General features: G+C 36.4%; 3 non-coding genes and 1 pseudogene across 3 annotated transcripts; all 4 read left to right on the plus strand.

Annotated features, from left to right (window-relative positions):
- The first annotated feature begins 6,805 nt into the window (after positions 1-6,805).
- Positions 6,806-6,924, plus strand: LOC143724967 (5S ribosomal RNA). Its single transcript, XR_013197754.1, has one exon. It is a non-coding gene; the product is annotated as a 5S ribosomal RNA (ribosomal RNA).
- A 2,053-nt stretch (positions 6,925-8,977) lies between these two features.
- On the plus strand, positions 8,978-9,096 carry LOC143724961 (5S ribosomal RNA). The gene has a single exon (XR_013197748.1). It is a non-coding gene; the product is annotated as a 5S ribosomal RNA (ribosomal RNA).
- A 6,235-nt stretch (positions 9,097-15,331) lies between these two features.
- Positions 15,332-15,450, plus strand: LOC143724965 (5S ribosomal RNA). The gene has a single exon (XR_013197752.1). It is a non-coding gene; the product is annotated as a 5S ribosomal RNA (ribosomal RNA).
- Positions 15,451-15,726: 276 nt separating this feature from the next.
- LOC143724975 (5S ribosomal RNA) lies at positions 15,727-15,845 on the plus strand (annotated as a pseudogene).
- Positions 15,846-18,816: the final 2,971 nt, after the last annotated feature.

Genomic DNA, 18,816 nt, shown 5'->3' on the forward strand with positions numbered 1-18,816 from the left:
TGTAGTAGAAGGAATGGGGAAAGATGGAAAAGGGGGATTGATTTTATCGATAGACTTAAATAAAGCTTTTGACAGGGTGGAACATAGCTTTATAGAACAGGCAATGGCGAAATTTGGTTTTGGGGATAGGATGCAAAAGTGGATAAAATTAATATATGAGAATGCTAAAAGTTGTGTAAAAGTTAATGGGATATTAACTGACCCCTTTCCGTTAGAGAGGTCAGTTAGGCAAGGCTGTCCGCTGTCAGCATTATTGTACTCAATAACAGCCGAGCCGCTGGCGATACTTATCAAAAAAGATGAAGAGATAAAAGGTATCCAAATACCAAATGGGGGATTGAGTGTAATACATCAATATGCAGATGACACTATGTTTACGGTTAGGGACATAGAGAACATAAACAAAATAAGGAAACAGATAGAAAAATATGGGAAAGCGTCAGGTGCAAAAATAAATGTGGAAAAATCTGAGATAATGAGTATAGGAGGAGTGATGGTTGAAGGGGCTGATGTTCCATTTAAAATAACGAAAGACTTTATAAAAATTCTAGGGGTAAATATAGGAGAGGATGTAAAAGAGGCAACAGATGCAACATGGTCGGGAGTGCTAAATAAAATCAAACAAGTATTACAGTTTTGGAGACTAAGAGAATTAAGGCTAAGAGGCAAGGTGGTAGTGGTTAATTCTTTATTGTTAACTAAATGTAATTATGTGATGGGAGCAATTGATTTACCTGACTGGGTGTTAAATGGAATAAAAGAGGCTGTGAATACTTTTGTGTGGGGTGGGAAAGGAGTGAAAATATCATCAAAAACATTAATTGCAGATTACAGCGAGGGGGGTTTGAGGTTGATAGATTTAAATGTAAAAAGGAATGCAATAAGAGTTAAAACAATAAAAAAGTATTTATGTGGCAAAATAGAATATGGATGGAAGGGGTATATGAGAAAATATTTAAATGAAGGTGGAGGTTGTGGTGAAGAAGGTGTGTTCATGGTGTTAAAAAAGCCAATGATAGAAAAGCTGCCTTTATTTTATCAAGAAGTGTTTATTGCATGGGCTGAGTTTGTGGTGAATGTAAACTATGAATGTGAAAATATAAACCAAGTACACAATCAGCCAATATTCCTGAACCCAAGAATAAGGAAGGGAGGGAAAATGCTCTACAACAGGCTATTCATGAGAGCGGGGGTAAGGAAAGTAAAAGACTTGGCATACGAATATGTGAAAGGTTTCTTACCGAATAGGGCAATATATGATTGTGTGGTGGGGTGGGATGATGAAATTGAGAAAGCAAAAGTGGATGGTGAATGTGAAAACATTAAAAAAAGCCTGCCTAAAAAATGGGTAGAAGGGATTGAAAGAGAAACTGCCAAAGTGGGATATTGGGGAATGCCTGAAATGTATATTGTGGAAAATGAGGAAAAAAAGTTTTTGCGGGAAATAAATGTGAAAACGATATACAAAATAATGGTGAAAAAGGAAATCAAAATGCCTGCATCAGAGGTGGTGTGGCCAAGAGTTTTTCCTGGCTGAAAGAAAGTGGATGTGATTGATGTTTTCAAGAGTGTTGTTAGAAAGAATGTGTTTACAATGTGGAAATACCTAAGCAATGATGAATTTGAAAGAGCATTTGTAGAAGAAAGTGGATTTATAAGTACAAAAGAAGGGTTAAGTTTAAAATTCTGAGAAGAAATGTGGCTAAGTGGGTTAATTAATTAATTATTATTATTATTATTATTATTATTATTTTTTTTTTTTTATCTTTGGTGTTTTTTTTGGAGTGATGTAATATGGCTTAAATTCTAAGTATATGCTGTAAATGCTAAAAGGATCTAATATGAAATAAGTTTGAGAATATTAGGTATGAAATATGAGTTATGTAAATATTAATTTTGTACTTTTTGACAATAAAAAAAAATAAATTAAAAAAAATCACGCCCGTTCTCATCTGATCTCGGAAGCTAAGCAGGGTCGGGCCTGGTTAGTACTTGGTTGGGAGACCGCCTGGGAATACCAGGTGCATTTCCCTGGTAGCCAGCCCCAAAGTCTTTGTAAAGCTGGCTGCATTGTAGGCGGCTGCATATAGAGATGGTGTACGGTTTTCTGTACATTTGACGGTGTCTCTCTGAAAGTCTTTTCCAATTCACTGCACCTGTTCAATTTCAAAACACAATGAAAGTCACAATTCAGACAATAAATGCACAAATCTTTAACTGCCAAAAGTTTCATGTTAGGGAAATGGAAGAGGGTGAAACCGTTTTAACTGAAAATGCATAACGTTAAATTCTCTTCACATTTACACTTCTCAATACAATCAAATCCCCACTAAACCGAATTAAACAATAAATACAAACATACCTGCCACACACCAACCCTAAAATGTTATCTATATGTTGTCTCGGGCCATTAAATAATGCTCAAAATGGAGATTTGCGTTCGTGCATCTCTTAACTAAAAAAATGTCAAACATTTAAATTAACAAGCAATCAATATAATACTCACATCTGCACACTCTACAAACATTATATTTAAAAAAATCATTAGAATTAATACCTGAATAGAAGGGGAGAAAATCGCTGATGTTTCCCCACAGCGAAGTATGGAATGTAAAAACCCCGCGAATTTACTCCGCCCCGCCCCCGCAAAGTAGAGGTGACGTATTTCCTGTTTGAGAGTGGAGCTCCAATCACCCACAGTCTGCAGCCAGACCCTTCTCTCGCTTTTTTACTTGCCATTTTTGTATTTCCTTGCACCTCAAGTAAAAGTGATGTGTATATATAAAATCTCTTGTTTTCACCACCTTCATTTTACCCCCCTTTCATAATAATTTTGAAATATTACTTTAAGGTGGGCAGCCAACCAGAGGGGATGGGGAGGAGCTGGTCGCCCTTGACCAAATTAAAAAGATAGCCATTATTGTTGAGTAAATGCAAAAAAAATTGTTTTCCCTTCTCAACGCATTAAGACTTTATAAGTTCACCACTTTAACCATAGCCTACTTGTATCAATGTTTATTAGGCATCAATGGAGACTGTATAAGATAGGGCACCCATTATTGTTACTGTATGAATGAATGAATGAATGAATGAATGAGGCAATTATATAGCGCTTTCATATGTACTACTGTACACCCAAAGCGCTTTACAATCATATCAGGGGTTCTCTCCTCAACCAGCACCATCTGTATCTGCTTGGAACCTATAATACTAATTCATTGCTTGCTCACTTCTTGATCTTTCCTCTTTTTCTGAATTTTTCCTATCCATGAATTTTCTCTGCTTTGGATGCACATGATTGACCCTGTGACTGTTAACAATGCAGTCCCCATGACGGATATGTGCATATGAAAGAATGATGCCGCAAAAAAAAAAGGGGGGGTGATGTTTCCAATCAGAATTTCTTTCAGATTAAGCAGAATCCAATCAGAATCTTCCAATTGACGTGTTTACATGACGCATTTTTATTATGATAAGCCCTTTATCCAAAACATGTGTCCAATCGCAGCTGTACTGTAAGCAGTTTGGGTTCCTGATGAAGCACTATATTATTATTATTATTATACTGTCTTATTATTTTTGTCTTCTCTAGATGCTACATTGATGAAGTGGCCGGCAACCAGCCGAGGACAGATAGGCACATCTATCAATATCGAAGCTCACAGAGCTGAGAAGATCAAAAAGATAAATTGGGGTTTTTTCTGTTCAGTTTTTTGTCTTTTTTTTGTTCTTGTAATATTTGATTGTTCTTAAGTAAATAAATAATTAAAATGTCTACATCTTGGGCTATTATTTATGTTGCCTAGTAGCTATGGATTTTAATAATTATACTAATATATAGGTAACATATAGCTGCATATATATATGTACATATATGCACGTATATATGCACCTTTATAGGTATATATATGCATGTATATATGCACCTATATAGGTACATATATGCACGTATATATGCACCTATATAGGTACATATATGCACGTATATATGCACCTATATGCACGTATATATGCACGTATATAGGTACATATATGCACGTATATAGGTACATATATGCACCTATATAGGTACTTATATGCATGTGTATATGTGTACATATATGCACGTATATATGTACACATATATGTACATATATGTGCATATATGCACATATAATATAGGAAAACGGCCAATTTTATATATGTCACATATATTAAAATCCTATATCAAAACCTATATTAAAACATGTATTTATATAGGTTCTTTCCATGTGGGCTTTTTTGATTTAAAAAAAAAAAAAAAGTCCCTGAGCTTCTTCAGAAAGCCTTTAAAAGTCTCTGAGATTCTTCAGAAAGCCTGAAAGAGTTTAAGTTTTTTCAAAAATTCTTCTTAGTTTTCTTCATTAGTGGTCTAACCTTTTAAATAGCCCAATGTTGGCAGCAGTTTTCGCTTACGGCCATGCCACCTTGGTCACGCCCGATCTCGTTAGTGGTACGATCCAGGAAGTTTGCTGGCAGTTGGGAGAGAGAGGCTCTCCCATGTGCTCTCTCTTAGTTATTTTTTGTTTTGTTTATTTGAAGTTCTGTTTACTTGTATGTTATTTTTTTTAATCCCCAAGCAGTTTATCTGCTTGGAGGAAATCTTTCTTTTGAATAATGGACAGATTAAATGGTAAAGACCCAGGAACGGCAGGAGGAACACAAACGACGATTGACCAAGATGCAATGGACAAAGGATTGAGAGAGTTTAATGGATTAAACAAGGAGGCTTTTGGGCAGAAAAGTGCTAAGAAGAGAATGGAATATCTGAAAGAGGCAACAGTGGTGATGGATATAATGAACAAAAAAGGAATAAAGGCAGAGGATATTATCAGAGAAGTGACAAGGAATATAGGCAATGGTAAACTACTGGCAGTGAGACCAAAGAATTCTTTGGAATATGAACTTACTTTGACGTGTGCGGATGACTGTGATGATCTGATGGACGGTGTGGAAATTAAAGGACAACTCTGTGTAGTAAGGAGGTTGGAGTTAAAGGAATGTGTGGTTTCTTTTATTCACCTGCCTGCTTATGTGGAGGATGAAACAATCGAGGACAAGTTAAAGCTGTGGGGAGTTACTCCCATAACACAAATAAAGAGGACATTATACCCCGGAACGGACATCGCAGACGGCACAAGGTATGTCAAAATAAGATTTCCAAAGGAGGTAACATCACTGCCATATAGTGCCAAATTTGAAACATCGGAGGGAGAAAGGTATTTCAGGGTAATACATGATGGACAGATTAAACTCTGCCGAATGTGTATGCAACCTGGGCATGTTTTTAAAGACTGTCCTGATTTTAAATGTTATGAATGTGCTGAGCAGGGCCATTTCGCAAAAGATTGTAAAGCGGAAAAGTGCTTGGACTGTAACAAAGTTTATATGAAATGTGACTGTGAAACAGAAAGTGAAGAAGATCAACGCTATGAAGGGACTAAAAGAGGAAATGCGGGTCCTCATAGTCCTCAGAGTGAAGTGGAACAGAACATGAGGAAAGAACAGGATGGTTGAATTCAAAAGACTTTAATAAGGAGTCTGGACAAAAAAATGAGATGGTGAAAGAAGCAGAGGATGGAAGTAAGGAGTCAGAAGAAATGTCATGGTGTAATGAAAACATAGTTGAAATGGAGGAAGAAGATGAGACTACCACAAGGGACAGAGACAATGGTAATAAAGACAATGTTAATATGAAAAAGAGGGGAAAGATAGGCGGGAATGTTTTAAAGTATAAAGCAATACCTAATCTGAAGCTTGTGTTGAGAAAACAAAAGTTAAGGAGAGAAATTTTAAGGAAAAAAAAAAGGTGATTAAGTGGTATAGATGTTTAAATTGTTTGAATATGTACTAGATTTATTTGTTGGTTTGCAGATTATGTAGAAATGTAAATAATTTAATATGTACATGTATACAGTTGCTGAGGAAATTATTTGAGTCTCTGAAAATGGAAAAGGGCTTGTATCTGCTGCATGTTGTTTGTACTTTTAATTGAATGAAAAAAAAGAAAAAAATGATATGGGAATTTGAAAATAGGAAATATGACAATTGCTTTTTTGTTTGTTTAGTGAGGTTGTGTATTTTTGGGAAAAATATATGTTTTTTCTGAAAGTAAAATTTAAAAATGAATGTTATGGGAATGATAAAGGAAGACGTAAATGTAAAATGAAATTAGCTTGTATATAACGCTTTAGTTTGTAAAGATGTTAATTGCATGTTTTCTACATAGAAAATTAAATGTACAAAAAATGTACTTGTTTTAATGTAAAACTTCTGTTTAAAAAAAAAAAAAAAAAAAAAAAAAAAAAGTCACGCCCGATCTTGTCTGATCTCGGAAGCTAAGCAGGGTCGGGCCTGGTTAGTACTTGTATGGGAGACTGCCTGGGAATACCAGGTGCTGTAAGCTTTTTTGATAAAAAAAAAAAAAAAAAGTCACTGAGCTTCTTCAGAAAGCCTTTAAAAGTCTCTGAGATTCTTCAGAAAGCATGAAAGAGTTTGAGTTTTTTCAAAAGTTCTTCTTAGTTTAAAAAAAAAAGAGTCACTGAGTTTCTTCAAAAAGCCTGAACAAGTCTCTGAGATTCTTCAGAAAGCATGAAAGAGTTTGAGTTTTTTCAAAAGTTCTTCTTAGTTTAAAAAAATAGTCCCTGAGCTTCTTCAGAAAGCCTTTTTAAAGTCTCTGAGATTCTTCAGAAAGCCTGAAAGACTTAAAGTTTTTTCAAAAATTCTTCTTAGTTTTCTTCATTAATGGTCTAACCTTTTAAATAGCCCAATTTTGGCAGCAGTTTTCGCTTATGGCCATACCACCTTGGTCACGCCCGATCTCGTCTGATCTCGGAAGCTAAGCAGGGTCGGGCCTGGTTAGTACTTGGATTGGAGACCGCCTGGGAATACCAGATGCTGTAAGCTTTTTTGATTTAAAATAAAAAGAGTCCCTGAGCTTCTTCAGAAAGCCTTTAAAAGTCTCTGAGATTCTTCAGAAAGCATGAAAGATTGAGTTTTCAAAAGTTCTTCTTAGTTTAAAAAAAAGAGTCCCTGAGCATCTTCAGAAAGCCTTTAAAAGTCTCTGAGATTCTTCAGAAAGCCTGAAAGAGTTTGAGTTTTTTCAAAAATTCTTCTTAGTTTTCTTCATTAATGGTCTAACCTTTAAATTGCCCAATTTTGGCAGCAGTTTTAGGAGAAGTGGGGAAGGGAGGTTTGGGCTTAATGGATTTTGAACAAAGAAAAAATAGTTTAAGAGTAAAAATAATGCAAAAGTACTTGAATGAAGAAAACAAAACAGCATGGAAAAAGACGATGGAATATTTTTTAAGTAAATGTGGGAATTTTACACTTGGAGATAATGTACTGTGGATGAGAGTAAAGAAATGGATGACAGAGGAGTTGCCGGATTTTTACAAAGAATTGATGAGCGCCTGGGGTAAATTTTTAACTAATGTACATTTTAACCTAAGAGGTAGAGAGAACATTTTAAATCAGCCTTTATTCTTAAACAATGGCATTTTAAATCAAGGAAAGGAGATATTTTTTAAGAAATGGTAGGAGCTGGGAATCACAAGAGTAAGAGATGTTTTATATGAATTTAAAGATGGATTTTTACCAGTGCAGTATATTGTGGATGTAATGGAGGAGGCAAAGGAGGATTTTAGCAGACAAGAGATAATTAATAAATATAAAATAATCAAAAAGGCAATACCTAAAGACTGGATTAAAAGGATTGAAAGTATGGAAGAGGGGACAAATGGAAAGGAAGTGTATGTGAAGTTGAGAGAAAAATTATATGGTTTTAAAACATGTCCGGTGAAGATGCTTTATGGTTTTTTTAGAGATGGTGTTTTTAAAGAACCAATTGTTAATGAATACTGGGTGCAGAAATTTAAAGATCTAAAAAAAGAGTGTATATGGAGAAACATGGGGGGGGAGATGTGTGGAAACAAAATTGGGATGTTTGGAATATTTTATAAGGCATAAAGTGGTTTTTACTGAGGCTGTTTTAAATAAAATAGGAATGGAACAAAACGCTTTGTGTAAAGTATGCCAAGAAAAGGAAGAGTGGATTTTACATATGTTTTTATATTGTAAAGAACTGGAGGAATTTTTAAAGAAATGTAAATGTTTAATTAAAGAGTTGACTGAGGAGTGGGATGAAAATGGAATGGAATGGAATAGAGTTGTAATGTTTGGTTGGGAAAAGAAGTGTGAAAACAAAAGTTTTATAAATCTGTGTGTAATGTTAATGAAAAGTGCAATATGGGAGAGAAGAACTGTGGCTAAAAAAGAAAAAATTGTGTTGGATGTTTGGACTGTGTTTAAAAGGAAAACTGAATTATTTATGGAAAGACTGTATTTGTATTTTAAAGGTGAAAATATTGTTAATGCTTTTTATGATGTTTTTACCCCAAAAGTTTGTTGTGTTTTAAAAGATTTAATGTGGAAGCTGCCCGGAAGTGAAGGAGTTTTTTAAAAAATATGTATGTAAATGGAAGATATGTGATGTAGAGATGTATGTAGAAGAAAATATGTATTTTTTATTGTATTTTATTGATTGAAATTTCTTAATAAAAAAAATAAAAAATAAATTAAAAAAAAGTCACGCCCGATCTCGTCTGATCTCGGAAGCTAAGCAGGGTCGGGCCTGGTTAGTGCTTGGATGGGAGACCGCATGGGAATACCAGGTGCTGTAAGCTTTTTTGATTTAAAAAAAAAAAAAAAAAGAGTCCCTGAGCTTCAGAAAGCCTTTAAAAGTCTCTGAGATTCTTCAGAAAGCATTAAAGAGTTGAGTTTTTTCAAAAGTTCTTCTTAGTTTAAAAAAAAAGAGTCCCTGAGCTTCTTCAGAAAGCCTTTAAAAGTCTCTGAGATTCTTCAGAAAGCATGAAAGAGTTGAGTTTTTTCAAAAATTCTTCTTAGTTTTCTTCATTAATGGTCTAACCTTTTAAATAGCCCAATTTTGGCAGCAGTTTTCGCTCACGGTCTTACCACCTTGGTCACGCCCGATCTCGTCTGATCTCGGAAGCTAAGCAGGGTCGGGCCTGGTTAGTACTTGGATGGGAGACCACCTGGGGATACCAGGTGCTGTAAGCTTTTTTGATTAAAAAAAAAAAGAGTCCCTGAGCTTCTTCAGAAAGCCTTTAAAAGTCTCTGAGATTCTTCAGAAAGCATGAAAGAGTTGAGTTTTTTCAAAAGTTCTTCTTAGTTTTAAAAAAAAGAGTCACTGAGTTTCTTCAAAAAGCCTGAACAAGTCTCTGAGATTCTTCAGAAAGCATGAAAGTGTTTGAGTTTTTTCAAAAGTTCTTCTTAGTTAAAAAAAAGAGTCACTGAGTTTCTTCAAAAACCCTGAACAAGTCTCTGAGATTCTTCAGAAAGCATGAACGAGTTTGAGTTTTTTCAAAAGTTCTTCTTAGTTTAAAAAAAAAGAGTCCCTGAGCTTCTTCAGAAAGCCTTTAAAAGTCTCTGAGATTCTTCAGAAAGCCTGAAAGGGTTTGAGATTTTTCAAAAATTCTTCTTAGTTTTCTTCATTAATGGTCTAACCTTTTAAATAGCCCAATTTTGGCAGCAGTTTTCGCTTACGGCCATACCACCTTGGTAGCACTAGCGAGCTGAACAGGAAGTCAGTAGATTCATTGCGGGAAAGTCCAGAAAGTTTGTTTGGAGAAATCCTTACTTTTATTTATTTATTATTATTTTTTTTTCTGATTTGGGACTGGAATATAATTTAAGAAATTTATAAGATGGTGTGGGGTTTCTCCCCAAACAGCACGCTGCTGTTTGGGGTGATTCTGGTGGTGAAGTTACACGCGCAAGATGGAGGCAAACAAAGAAAAAGACAAGGGGCCTGTGAGGAGAATGGAAGATAGAAACAAAGAAACAGGTCGAAGTTATGAGAAGAAACTAACAGTGATGGTAGAGATTGTTGGAAATGAAAGAATTACGATGATGGAATTATTGCGGAAAGTAAAAGAAGAGTGTGGTGAAGTCATTGGTTGCAGATACAAAAATCCCAAGGAGTACGAATTGACCATGAAGGAGGAGAAAGGAAAGAAGAAGTTGCTTGATGGAATAAAAATCCGAAGTGGGAGCATACTGGCAAAGGAGATAAATAACTGTGAGACTGTGGTTTCTTTTTTGAACCTACCCACGTACATCACGGACGAGGAGATAATAAAGAAGTTAATAGACTGGGGAGTTACACCGGCGTCTACAGTTAAAAGGAGGATGTGGCCAGGGACTGGAATTGCTGATGGGACGAGGTTCTTGAAAGTCAAGTTTACGGAGAAGGTAAAATCGCTTCCGTACTGGACAAAATTTGAAACAGTGGGTGGAACAGAGCACTTTCGAGTATTGCACGACAGGCAAGTAAAGGTGTGTCGCCTGTGACTACAGCCAGGACACATTGTCAAAGAGTGTCCGAATTTCAAGTGCTACAAGTGCGGTGGACAAGGGCACTATGCACGGGAGTGTAACGAAGGGAACTGCACTGTGTGCTGGAAGAAGAACGACCTGTGTGTGTGTAACAGTGAAGAAGATGACAACGGAGAGGAGGCTGGAGACTCTATTGACCTGTATGGTGAAGTGGGAGAGACCCAAATATCAAGTGGTGAGGATGGAGGTGAGGAGTGGAGCGAGCTGGAAGGCATTCTGGAAGCAGGTGGATCTGGGAAAAGTAGCGGAGAGCAGAATAACGCAAGAGCTGGGATGGATAACGAAATGTCAACCAGCGGTGGTGGGAGAGACAGGAAGGATGAGAGCAAAAGCCAACGTGAAAGAGGACTGAGAAAAGAAGGAGTGTCGGTGGGAGTACAAGGAGGAACAGGAGAAGGAGAAGGGGAAGAAGAGATGATTGTACAGGAGGCTATCTTGGTCGACATAATGGACCAAAGGACAACAGGGACAAAAGAAACGGTCTCAAATGTGCTTAAGAGGAAAAAAGGGGAAGGTGGAGAAGGCAACGCCAAAAAGTAAGACGTTAATCTAATCAAGAGACATATTTATGTTTATGTTATTATTTACTATTATTTTCATAATGAATGAAGTATCAAGCATTGCATGCTTGAACTGTAATGGTTTGAGGGATATGGACAAGTTTAAAAAAGTGATGAGTGTATTGAATGCACAAGTAGTATGTCTGCAAGAGACGCACTGGACAGATGATATAATGGGCGATATAAAGAGGGTTTGGGACAAAGAAATATATGTTAATCATGGCTTGCAAAACGCCCGTGGAGTAGCGGTGTTGATTAGAGAAGGGTGGATGTGCAATATAAAACAAATACAAAATGATGGTGAGGGGAGGGTATTAGGGAGTTATTTAACACTTCAAAATGATAAATATAGACTAGTTAACGTGTATGCTCCAAATGTGGAAATGGAAAGAAAAGAGCTTTTTATGATGTTGAAGCCTTTATGTATTGGGAATTGTATAATGGTGGGTGATTTTAATGTGAAATGTACTAGATTAGACATGGCTAAAAATATGGTGTTTAAAGAAGATACTTCTAGGAAATGTTTAAAAGGTTTAATGCAGAGTAAAGATATGGTAGATGCCTGGAGGGAGGAAAACCCTTTTAAGAGAGAATTTTCAAGGAGGCAAATGGTGATGGGTGAGCTAAAGCAAAGTAGAATAGATCTATGTCTGGTTAAAAGGGACATTTTACAAAATATAAAGAGTGTATGTTATAATTTTACAGTTATAAGTGACCATGCAGTAATGACAGTGAAATTAGGGGTAAACTCAAAAATAAAAGGTGGGGGTACGTGGTGTCTAAATTCTGCCTTATTAAGGGAAGATGCGTACAGAAGAAGAATAGAGAAATGTATTAAAGATGAAATGGAAAACTGCTTATACGAAGAAAATATATGTAAATGGTGGGGTATATTAAAAAAGGAAATAAAAAGAGTAAGTATTAGATACTCTAAACAGAGGAATCACATGAGAAAATGTAAACTAGACAATATGTATAGGTTATTGGAGGAAGAAGCCGGGAAAATTGAAAATAATCCTGAATATAGAAAAGGAACATTATTGTCAGATAAAAGCAGAAATTGAGGTGTGTGAAAAAGAAAAATGTGAAGGTGCAAAAACAAGAAGTAGGGCACAATATGTTTTAGAAGGAGAGAGATGTACAAAATATTTTATGAATTTAGAGAAGAAAAAACAGGGGAGGAAGTTCATTACGGAGTTGGAAAATGGAGAGGGGGGAAAAGTTACGGATTATGTAGAAATAATAGAAAGGGTAGAAGAGTTTTATAGTAATTTATTTAAGAAAGGGAATGTAAAACAAGAGGATATAGATAAGGTATTAGATCATGTAAATGTAAGTCTCAAGGATGGGGATAGGGAGTTGTGTGAGGGAGACATAACTCTAGAAGAGGTAGAAGAGGCAATCAGACAGACAAAGCCAAATAAAAGCCCGGGAGCGGATGGTTTAACACATGAATTTTATCAAACTTTTATGAAAATTTTGGCACCGATATTGGTGAGAATGTATACGGAGATGGAGGACAAAAAAGAAGTGCCAAAATCTATGTGTACAGGGATGATAACGATTCTGTATAAAAATAAAGGGAGTCCACTCAAATTAGAAAATTATAGGCCTCTAAGTCTTTTAAACACAGAGTATAAAATTTTAACAAAGATTTTAGCAAATAGACTAAAGAAAGTAATAGGGACCATAATAGCACCAAATCAGGCCTATAGCATCCCAGGGAGAGATATAACCGACACAGTTTGCACAGTAAGGGATGTTGTGTGCAGGATGGGGGAGGATGGGGAAGGCGGAATAATTTTATGTGTAGATCTAAACAAGGCATTCGATAGAGTGGAACACGACTTTTTAGAACAAACAATGAGGAGATTTGGGTTCGGGAATAAAATGCTGGGATGGATAAGTCTGTTATACAGTAAAGCGCAAAGTTGTGTGAAAGTAAATGGAGTTTTAACAGACCCTTTTCCGCTCGAGAGATCAGTGAGACAAGGATGTCCGATGTCTGCATTGCTATACTCAATCTCGGTTGAACCATTAGCGATAATGGTACGAGCTGATAAAAAGATAAGGGGCATTAAAATTCCAAACAGTTGTGAGAGTGTGATACACCAGTATGCGGATGACACGACATTTACGATTAGGGATGTAGAGAGTATAAAAAAGATAATGGGGCACATAGAAATGTATGGGAAAGCGTCAGGAGCAAAAATAAATGTAGAAAAGTCTGAAATAATGAGCATAGGAGGGGTAGACTTGAGAGGGTGTGATATACCTTTTAAAACTACATTGGGTTTTGTTAATATTTTAGGTGTGCAGATTGGAGAAAATGCTAAGAATGCAAGGGATGCCACATGGACAGGGGTTTTAAATAAAATTAAACAGGTACTCCAATTTTGGAAATTAAGGGAAGTTATGTTAAGAGGGAAAGTCATGCTGGTGAACTCTTTGTTGCTTTCCAAATGTAACTATATTTTAGGTGCTGTTGATTTGCCAAAATGGGTAATGAACGAGGTGACTGAAATAACAAATAATTTTATGTGGGGAGGGAAGGGAGTGAAAATAGCAAGGAAAACATTAATCGCGAGCAAAAAAGAAGGAGGATTAGAATTGATTGATTTAGAAGTTAAAAAGAAGGCAATAAGGGTGAAAGTGGTGAAAAAGTATTTATGTGGGAAAGAGGAGTATGGATGGAAGGGTTATATGAAGGAGGTGTTGGACAAATGTAGTGGGTGTGGGGAAGAAGGGCTTTTTATGGAACTAAAAAAGCCAATGTATGACAAAGTGCCGCTGTTTTACCAGGAAGTGCTTAGTGCATGGGCAGACGTTTTGGGAAATATAAAATTTGAATGTGAGAATATAAATCAAGTTTTAAATCAGCCAATTTTTTTAAATCCAAGAATTAAAATGAAAGAGAAAATGTTTTATGACAAGTTGTATATAAAAGCAGGAGTGAGACAAGTAAAAGATCTAGCATACGAGTACATAAGAGGGTTTTTACCTAATAGAGCTATATATGATTGTGTTGTGGGATGGAATGATGATATTGAAATGTCAAAAGTGGACTCGATGTGTGAAAACATCAAAATGAGCTTGCCCAGAGCCTGGACAAAGAGAATTGAAAACGAAACTGTTAAACCTGGGGAGTGGGGATTGCCAGTTTTGTATTTTGAAGGAGGTGATGGGGAAAAATTACTGGGAGGGGTGTCCACTAATATGATGTATAAGTTCATGTTGAAAAAGGAGATAAAAGTACCAGCATCAGAAATTGTGAGGCAGAAAGTGTTCCCTGGTTTAAATGTCAAAGAAATTTGGAAAAATCTGTGTGTGAAATACAATGGACTTGAGTGTGAAAACTTGGACTTTAAGTTAAGACACAACAGAATTTACACGAAAGTGGTACTTCACCAGATAAATAGGAACATAAATAGGGATTGTGATGTGTGTAAATCTGCTTCAGAGACACTGATGCATATCTTTTTAGAGTGCAGGGAACTTGAGGACTTCCATGGAAAGTTAAAAGAAATATTAAAGGAGAACTGGGGGAAAAATGTTGGGCAAGATGAGTGGAAAACACTGTTTTTATTTGGGGATTCTGTGGGTAATAAAGATAAGAAAGTGAATCTTTGTAACTATATATTGAGTCATGCAAGATACGCAGTATGGGCAAGGAGGAACTTAGCTTTTTATGAAGGGAAAAGTGTGGAAATATGTACAATGTTCAAACAGGTGCTGAGGAAAAATGCTTACCTCATGTGGAATTATTTGGAGAAGGATGTTTTTGAAGAATATTTTTTAACGGATTGTGACCATAAATGTGGATGATGGAAATAAAATTAATATCAACTTCTGAGCAATTACCAATGTATTTAATGTAACGTGCTAATTGTTGTAATAATGTATTTTGATTGTGAAATGTAAAATTATTTTGATATTTTTGATAATAAAAAAATAAATAAAAAAAAGGTCACGCCCGATCTCGTCTGATCTCGGAAGCTAAGCAGGGTCGGGCCTGGTTAGTACTTGGATGGGAGACCGCCTGGGAATACCAGGTGCTGTAAGCTTTTTTGATTTAAAAAAAAAAAGAGTCCCTGAGCTTCTTCAGAAAGCCTTTAAAAGTCTCTGAGATTCTTCAGAGAGCATGAAAGAGTTTGAGTTTTTTCAAAAGTTCTTCTTAGTTTAAAAAAAAGACTCACTGAGCTTCTTCAGAAAGCCTTTAAAAGTCTCTGAGTTTCTTCAGAGAGCATGAAAGAGTTTGAGTTTTTTCAAAAGTTCTTCTTAGTTTTCTTCATTAATGGTCTAACCTTTTATATAGCCCAATTTTGGCAGCAGTTTTCGCTTACGGCCATACAACCTTGGTCACGCCCGATCTCGTCTGATCACGGAAGCTAAGCAGGGTCGGGCCTGGTAAGTACTTGGATGGGAGACCGCCTGGGAATACCAGGTGCTGTAAGCTTTTTTGATAAAAAAAAAAAAAAAGAGGCCCTGAGCTTCTTCAGAAAGCCTTTAAAAGTCTCTGAGATTCTTCAGAGAGCATGAAAGAGTTTGAGTTTTTCAAAAGTTCTTCTTAGTTTAAAAAAAAAAGACTCACTGAGCTTCTTCAGAAAGCCTTTAAAAGTCTCTGAGATTCTTCAGAGAGCATGAAAGAGTTTGAGTTTTTTCAAAAGTTCTTCTTAGTTTTCTTCATTAATGGTCTAACCTTTTAAATAGCCCAATTTTGGCAGCAGTTTTCGCTTACGGGCATACCACCTTGGTCACGCCCGATCTCGTCTGATCTCGGAAGCTAAGCAGGGTCAGGCCTGGTTAGTACTTGGATGGGAGACAGCCTGGGAATAACAGGTGCTGTAAGCTTTTTTGATTTAAAAAAAAAAGAGTCCCTGAGCTTCTTCAGAAAGCCTTTAAAAGTCTCTGAGATTCTTCAGAGAGCATGAAAGAGTTTGAGTTTTTTCAAAAGTTCTTCTTAGTTTTCTTCATTAATTGTCTAACCTTTTATATAGCCCAATTTTGGCAGCAGTTTTCGCTTACGGCCATACCACCTTGGTCACCCATAGTGGTACAGTCCAGAGTGTGAGGCGGCAAAGAAAAAGCTAAGCAGTGTTTGTTTAAAAATTATTATTTTCTGGTTATTTTATTTATTTGATTTTTAGTTTTGTAGTTTAAAAATTGTTTTGGAAAGTCAGGTTTAATCCTGATAACTGCCCCCAACAGCTTAAGCTGTTTGGGGGACCTTTTGGTTTTGATTGTCCCATGCTGGAGAAGAACCTTATGGCTGCAAACAAAGAAAAAGAGCAAACAATGATGAGTAAAAGTACCAGCAGGAAGATAGAAGAGAGAGAGAAAATGAAAGGAGAAGACAAAGAGATCCAAAAACAGCAAGAGGCAAGTAAAGCTACAACAGAAGCGCGGAAAGAAAGAGAAGAAAACAACAGAGAAATGCACAGGGATTTGAGAGAGAAATACAGCAAGGAGCTAACTGTGGAGGTGGAGGTTGAAGGAACGGAGAAAATCTCTATGATGGATCTATTGAAGGGAGTAAAGAAGGAGTGTGGAGAGGTGATCGGTTGCAGAGTGAGAGGTGAAAAGATCTATGAATTCACAATGAAGAACAATGAAGCGAAAGAGAAACTAATGGATGGAGTGAGGATACAAGGAGTAATGGTGCATGCCAGGGATATCATCAATAATGATATGGTGGTTTCCTTCATCAACTGGCCGGTGTATTTGGAGGATGAGAAGATACTCTCCAAACTGGAAGAGTGGGGAGTAAAACCAATTTCATCAATTAAACGTCGGGTATGGCCTCGAACGGATACTGTGGATGGAACAAGGTTCCTAAAAGTTCGCTTTACAGAGCAGGTATGTTCGCTTCCATACTCTACAAAATTTGAGACTCTGAGGGGCACAGAATATTTTCGAGTCATTCATGATAGGGAAGTGCGCGTTTGCAGACTTTGTATCAAGCCAGGGCACATATTCAGAGAGTGCCCTGAATTTAAGTGCTTTAAATGTGGCAAGAGTGGACACTATGCCAGAGATTGTGAAGAACAGATGAGAATAGAGAGAGAGCGGATGGATGGACAAGAAGAAAGTGAAAGAAGAAACAATATTCTGACAGAGGAACAAGGTAAGAAGACAACTGATGATGTGGAAATGCAAGGGACGGACGGAGCTGTGGGATGTGAAGAAAGAAACGAAATGGAATGGCGAGATAGAGCTGGAAGTTCCAGTGAAGAGGATGATCGAGAGGAAGGGATGGAACAATCGGGAGAGAGCGAAGGCGAGGAGGAGGAGGAGGAGGTGGAAGAGAGGAAAAGAAAAAACATTGAAGGGGAAAGAAGCGAAGAAGAGGAAAAGAAAGGGACAGTACCACAATTCAGAGAAAGTAAGGCCGGAAAAAAGAGAGATGAAGAAAAAGAAGGACTGAAAGCAAAGATCAAAAGACTGAGTGCAAAGAGAAAGTCTGAGACGGATGGAGAACAGACTGAACAGACAAAAGAACCACGATCGGGTATGTGATATTTGTTTAAATGTTTTATCTCATTATATATGTTTTCTGGTTTGCTCTCATGGTCACTGTAACATCAATAAATGTAAACGGGTTAAGAGATAAAATGAAGATGAAAGAATTACTATTTACATTTAGGAGCGATATTATTTGTATACAAGAAACAAATTGGGAAGAGGATAAGGTAAGGGAGATGAGAGAAGAGTGGAGGGGGGACATATATTACAATAACGGAGCTAGGAATGCAAGAGGTGTGGCAATATTAATTAAAAAGGATAGGCTAGAAAATATAAAAGAAGTATACAAAGATAAGAGGGGAAGGATTTTGATTGTCGAATTTAGGTATAGAGATATAGACTTTAGATTAATAAATATATATGTTCCAAATATAGAATTAGACAGGAGGGAAACTATAGAAGAGTTAAAAGGGTTAGTTGTTGGAAAATGTATTATAGTGGGAGACTTCAATATAAAATGCAGTAGATTAGATGTTGGTAAGGGAGTAAAATTTAGATGGGAGAAGTCGAGGGGAATGTTGATGGAGGTAATAAGGGACAAGGGATTAATAGATGTGTGGAGATATGAAAATCCAGAAAAAAGAGAATTCACTAGGAAACAGTTAAGGGAAGGGATATTGAAAGATTTAGTGTTAGCAAAGGAAGAAATAATTAGGTATATAGACGGGATAAGGCATCAAGAAAATAGTTTAAGTGATCACGATGGTGTCAGGTTCAAAATCAAGATAGGGAATGAGGAGGTAGGAGGAGGGATGTGGATATTGAATGCGGGATATATAGAGGAGGGAGAATATGAAATGCAGATGAAGGATTTATTAAATAGGGAAAACGAGAAGATAGATGAGTATAAAAGGAATGGCGAAGCAGATGATAGAATAGGAGAGAGATGGGAGCTAATTAAGGACCAAATCAAATCAATAAGCATAAAATATAGCATGAAAAGAAGGAGGAAAAAGATAAAGGAAGAAAGGGTGTTGAAAGAAAAATTAAGAGAAGAGTTAGATAAAGCAGAAGATGAAGAAGGATATAGTATGGAAAAATATATAGAGATTAAAACAGCACTAGAGAAATATGAGAGAGAGAAATGTAGAGGAGCGATTTTAAGGAGCAAAGCAAAATATGTATTAGAAGGTGAAAAATGTACAGGGTATTTTTTGGGTCTTGAGAAAAGGAGACAAAGTAAAACATACATTAACGAAATAAATACAAAAGAGGGTAAGGCAACAAAAGATTATGTAGAGATTTTGGAGAGAGTGCAGGGATTTTATGAAGAGTTATATAAAAGAGGTGGAGTAGATGA

The sequence above is a fragment of the Siphateles boraxobius genome, unplaced genomic scaffold (genome assembly GCF_051911475.1).
Source record: "Siphateles boraxobius isolate OS27281-9 unplaced genomic scaffold, OSU_SipBor_1 76, whole genome shotgun sequence".
Lineage (NCBI taxonomy): Eukaryota > Metazoa > Chordata > Actinopteri > Cypriniformes > Leuciscidae > Siphateles > Siphateles boraxobius.